General features: G+C 39.3%; 1 long non-coding RNA gene across 2 annotated transcripts; it reads right to left on the bottom strand.

Moving 5' to 3' along the window:
- Positions 1-1,031: 1,031 nt before the first annotated feature.
- Positions 1,032-4,135, bottom strand: LOC306787678. 2 transcript variants are annotated; one of them, XR_013772556.1, is made up of 5 exons: positions 2,786-4,135; positions 2,066-2,504; positions 1,679-1,764; positions 1,331-1,574; positions 1,032-1,209 (listed from the first exon to the last, which is right to left on the bottom strand). It is a non-coding gene; the product is annotated as an uncharacterized lncRNA (long non-coding RNA). The 2 variants fall into 2 exon arrangements; XR_013772555.1 differs by having other exon boundaries at positions 2,066-4,135.
- Between the last annotated feature and the right edge of the window lie 2,109 nt (positions 4,136-6,244).

Genomic DNA, 6,244 nt, shown 5'->3' with positions numbered 1-6,244 from the left:
TCACTGTTTTCCAACTAAATCCTATGGTCTAATCCCGTTTCTTTAAGAAATCGCAACAGTGCTCTTCAGCACTCTCGCCATTCTCCGTCCACTACCAGAACAAACATCCGGTCTGTCTCCGGAGAAAGTCTTTCACCCGCAGAACGGCACCACAGCGCTGCTGGTGGCCAAATATATATTATATCCATACTGGTTGAACGCGGGGATATTTTCTTTTGCTGCAGATACTAATTGATGATAGATATTGTTAGAGGTATTGTAAACAGCGGTTAATACATCTGTCATATCTGTTATATATTAATGTGAAAAACGTTTCGTTCAAACGTCTGGATTTATTCAGGATTGTCAGCAACACTATTTGACCGATTACATTTGAACTTAGCATCTGTCATAATTTATTGTGTCATTTTCACTAAACAAAGATTGGCCATATGTCACAAAGATGTCTCCTTGTTATATACAGTGTATACTTGTGAGTTATAAGGCAAGGTGTTGCTGGTATAATGTGAATATAATATAACTGTTATTAAAGCACCAGATTGTGTTTGCAAAGTGATAGAAGTGTAACTGAAGATATGTGGCGTAACTGTTTCGTTTTGTTGTTGTACTTAATGTTTTGAGTGCATTTACTGTCAGTGTTTGTCATGTAATTAGCTGTCGAGATAATAGCCCAAAGTTGAGCTAAGTGGCTAACCTGGCTAGCAAGCCTGTATTATTTGTTTGAAACGAATAATAGCTTTGGCGCCATCATGTGGCGCCAAAGCTATATACTGTAAAATGACTTCACACCACGTTGTTCACTGAAGCGTCAAGCTTTTTAGAATTTGTAATCACTCAAATGTTTAGGTTCTCTATTATGCATACATATTGTGGCAGTAGTTGGCTGTTGTGTGAAGTACAACAGATACAGAAAGTTTGCCCCTTGACGATTTGTTTCCTAATTGTACAAGACAAGACCAAATACAATATGAAAGTGGCACATCAGCAAGTGAGTCAAGGTTGGAAAGCTCTTTATTGTCAAAAAAAGGGACAATGTTTAAAAAAGTATAAAAGTGTGTGTGTGTGCATGTTTTCAGATTGTAGGTGCCATTTCTGCTGCAGCTGTAGGTGGAGTCTGTGATTCAGGTGGAGTCTCAGGTGTCGGTGGAGTCTCTGCTTCCTGTGCTGAAACAGCTTCTAGCAAAGCCACCATCTCTTCATCATGGGTATCTGAGAAGCATAAGTAAACAGTGTCAAATATGTTTACTGCGTGTAGGATTAGTATCAAGTGTATATAACAGAAGTTTGTAATTATGGAATGACAATCATGAATAGCAGGTACGATAATTACCATCTAGAAAGTCCTTTAATTCAGCGGCTCTTAAAGCCGCTTTGTTCTGCTCATCCAGTTGATATTTAAGTTTTGTGCATTCCTGGGTTGCCTTTTCCAGCTCTCTGCGCAGGTATTGCACTTGTTTGTCATGTTTGGATTGCTCTTTTGCCCGATTGACCATGTGTGTAGTGACATCACTACATGTCTTCAGGCATGTACTGTACAGTTTATGTCTGGTGACTGAAGTATCTCCACAGCTATACTGTAAGGAAATAGAGCAAACACTGCAAAATGTAAGTAAATGACATCAATGTGATAGAAGGTATCTTTAATAATTATGTTCTAAGTAAGAATAGTTGAACTTACGGTAAGAAGTTGACAGGCCTGTATGAGTGCTTTGATTTCCGGGTCATCTGTTGTTTGGAATTTAGACGGGGATGAAAATGCCATTGCTGTGAAACACAAGAAAAGGTTTATTCAATATCAGAATCAGAACTGCTGCACAAACGAACAGATAACAGGACTATAATCCAGTGAGCGTAATGCAGCCTTTATTTTAGTGAAATGAGAGTTCACTCAAATAAAAAACCATGAAATTATTTATAATCCATCCAGTTAAATGTCAAAACGGAGAATAATAATTGATGTATACAGTCTTTATTTTAACTGTAAGTGAGGCGAATTCTCCTGCTGTAAGTTGGTGTTACTATCTAACAGAGAAGGCAGTTAATATCTAAAAGAGAAGAAGCTTACCAAGTAAAGTTGATTTCGTGGAGATGTTGGTCGAATAGCTGTCTGGGCTCATCTGTGCTGTGTGACAATTTGAGACATCTTTTATAGCTGGAACCACGCCCCCTTTACGTCACGTATCAGCAGGTCACTGGTATCAGTAGATTGGAAATCCATTGGTAAAGCTATTTGTCAGTGAACGAGGACAATGTGTTGCTGAAGCTATGCGTAATTGCAATCATGGTACATTCAGGCCTGGACAATACGAATTCAAATGAAGCGGTTGCTATGCAAACGACAGTAATTGTCTTGGAATCAGAATGGTGGTTTGGGGTCATAGTCCGTAGATCAGCAGATGATGTCAAACCGGTTTGGTCAAGCTACTGAGCAATGAGGATCATGTGTTCTTGCAGCTTGAGATGAGCCGGTTTCAGGAGATCTGACATATTGTCAAGCTGGACATCTGTAAATAAAACAAGTATTAAAAAACATATTGACTACATGAGACAGAACAGTTCAAGTCATGCTTCATGTGGGATAAGAATGTTTTTGGTGAAAAGCCTCTTTCTGTTCTCGGAGCCTGTTGTCTGGCTGTTTGATGATGCAGAAACAGCTGTTAAACATAAACAAAAAACATAGCATGTACACTGAATAGAACACACGATTAACCGTTCAGCAAACCGGCTGAACTGTAACTGATTTTAAATCTTCAGGTGGTATAAATGAAAGACATCAAATGTTTACTCTCAGCTCTGCACATGTGGCTTTGAAGGAGATACTCAGCATCCCTCTCTCCAGCGCTTCATCTTCATCCATCACTGAGATGCAAACAGATGAGAATTAGAACGTCATTAAATTAATATCTTCTTGCACTTCTTGTATAATGTAATAAACATTATTTTAACAGTGATGGAGAAAGTCTACACATCTTGTACTTCAGTAAACAAATATGTATTAATACCACCACATGGTGTAAATACTCTTTAAGTAAAATTCCTGCATTCAAATCTTACTTACTCAAAGTCTGACTTAAGTAAAAGTACAAAAAAGCATGTGTTCATCACTTTAATGACGTTATATACTGCTGGTAGTTTCATCTGAAATAACACAATTTATTAGTTGAGTATATGTTGTCTGATATCCTTAATCTGCCAAGTAACTAGTGTTTTAGAAGCAAAACCAAGTCTGAATGTTCTTTCTGGAATGCCTGCATTTTGTTGGCAACGCTCCTATGCGTAATTGCAATCATGGTACATTCAGGCCTGGACAATACGAATTCAAATGAAGCGGTTGCTATGCAAACGACAGTAATTGTCTTGGAATCAGAATGGTGGTTTGGGGTCATAGTCCGTAGATCAGCAGATGATGTCAAACCGGTTTGGTCAAGCTACTGAGCAATGAGGATCATGTGTTCTTGCAGCTTGAGATGAGCCGGTTTCAGGAGATCTGACATATTGTCAAGCTGGACATCTGTAAATAAAACAAGTATTAAAAAACATATTGACTACATGAGACAGAACGGTTCAAGTCATGCTTCATGTGGGATAAGAATGTTTTTGGTGAAAAGCCTCTTTCTGTTCTCGGAGCCTGTTGTCTGGCTGTTTGATGATGCAGAAACAGCTGTTAAACATAAACAAAAAACATAGCATGTACACTGAATAGAACACACGATTAACCGTTCAGCAAACCGGCTGAACTGTAACTGATTTTAAATCTTCAGGTGGTATAAATGAAAGACATCAAATGTTTACTCTCAGCTCTGCACATGTGGCTTTGAAGGAGATACTCAGCATCCCTCTCTCCAGCGCTTCATCTTCATCCATCACTGAGATGCAAACAGATGAGAATTAGAACGTCATTAAATTAATATCTTCTTGCACTTCTTGTATAATGTAATAAACATTATTTTAACAGTGATGGAGAAAGTCTACACATCTTGTACTTCAGTAAACAAATATGTATTAATACCACCACATGGTGTAAATACTCTTTAAGTAAAATTCCTGCATTCAAATCTTACTTACTCAAAGTCTGACTTAAGTAAAAGTACAAAAAAGCATGTGTTCATCACTTTAATGACGTTATATAGTGCTGGTAGTTTCATCTGAAATAACACGTAGAAATAACTGAAGAAACACGTAACGGAACGATGCTGACCTGACATGATGATCATAACATGATATTAATGGTATGGTAATAATATTTCGGTTTGCAATAATGGAATAAAGTTGTTACAAGTACCTCGTGTATTTCATGCGCATGCGTATTCCAGTTTTAACTGCCATTGTACTTCCTGTTTACGTCTGGGCAGGATGCATGAAGAGTCACGTGATATTTGTTTTCAGGCGTTGTATTCAGGACTGAGATAATTTCTCAAACAATGCTGAAACACCCTGAGATCGTGTTTGTGTTACAACTCCGTTTTGAAACCAAAACTTATTTCTGTGTATGTCGACTACAACTGCTCAAATCTGCGTGGGACAAACGTTTTGGTCAGACCTGTGACAAGAGTGTAGTAACGCCCCTTGTGGATATCGCCAAGAAGTCATTGGCAGAATAACGCTACGGTCATTGACGTCATTGATACGCCCACTTATTTTTTAGGATAAAATGCTTCACATGCTACGCAGGAATCGCTTTTTAGTTTCAACTAGAAGGCTCACTGTTCTGTTATCAGAAGACCACTGGATCACATCTTCAAGACCCGAAAGGACTCTACGAAGGTTGATCTCCAAACGACTTTCTTTCTCTGCCAAGGTAAGTTTCAGTTCTGTGGTGTTACGTAACTTTGCGTCCAGTCTGTAGCAGTGGTGCGTTATGTGTCGGCAGTTTCACGAGAACTTTGTTATGAAGTAACATTTGTACAACAGTCTGGTTAGCTAAGATGTTTTAATAGTGTAACGGACTTAGTGACATATAATGTTAACCTGTTATGTTAGGTGTTGTGGTGATTACGGAAAGTGTTCTACGATGTTTTCTAAGATTAGTTCTTGCATTTACAGAGGTCAGTGAAGGCCTCATGGCACACGTGCGCATGGCTCCTGGTGACTTTTTTTGCGTAGGCTACACATTAGCCTATGTACTTAAAAATAAAGCTCTCTCTCTGTCTCTGTGTCTGTCTCTCTGCACGGCCATTGATGTTATAATCATGGATGTATTAGAAATAAGCTTTCCTAGCATGTGGCATTTTGTAATGCTGAACAGCAACATCTTGTGATGTCATGACTTATCAATGAACTAATATACTTTCAGATGCCTCGTGGACGATCTTACCGCCGATCTCAGGCAGCCAAGAAGATTGCAGAGATGCGTCGTCCCTTGGAAATGAACCCTCAAAGACCCTCCGTTTCTTCTGGTATGTTGGCAACTGCTTTTCATAATTGCTGTTCTATGTGTAAGCTGTATTTTATTTTTACATGTCTGGAATGTGCACTGTTGTGTTTCAATGTATTATGTAGTATTATGTTTCATAGTGTTTATTTTGTTTTCCTTGTCTATTCAATAGTTGATGGAACGGGATTTCGCAATCCAGCGAAGAAATGGCCAACTTCCACCGTGACCGGGAAGCAACACAAGTTGGTCTTTATAGAGCACTCTCCAGACAAGAAGGTATATTTGCGTTGACAAATCATCAAGAACGGTGTGGATTTCTGTATGATTATTTGTTTGTCATTCTAAAAATGCCATTTTGTGTTTAGTTTGTCCTTCTTGTAGGCGACTCACATCTGCGAGGCATTGCAGATGGTTTCGTGGAGATGCCAGCAGCATTTTCTTATGGTGTGATGTCTACGCCCGGGGCCGCCGCGAAGGACTTGCGGGCTGAGGTGCGGAATGCTGCGTTGGATCGTACACCTGATGTTGTCTGTGTTTTGGCCCCATCCAACAACCTCACTTCCAGTAGAACCGTCATCGAGGCTGGTGAAGAGTTCGCCCTGCTCCTTGGTAGTGTTTGCGAGAAATGGGATGAGGTAAGATATATCTTCTACTAGAAATGATGTTTGTGTATAAGTTGTGATGTTTGGTATCGTGTTTGGATAAAATAACTTATGAACATCTGTTGTTTATTTTTAGGTGGTGGTGGTGGATTTTCCTCCAAGGCTCAACGTACCGGTGGACGTGCAGGAGCACTTGCGAAATCAGTACCGTATTAAGGCTGTATCTGCAGGTGTGTTTCATGAAATGTCACTTATGAATAGTTACATG

This window comes from Melanostigma gelatinosum, assembly GCF_949748355.1.
Source record: "Melanostigma gelatinosum genome assembly, chromosome: 14".
Lineage (NCBI taxonomy): Eukaryota > Metazoa > Chordata > Actinopteri > Perciformes > Zoarcidae > Melanostigma > Melanostigma gelatinosum.
This window is presented reverse-complemented; position numbering and strand designations above follow the sequence as displayed.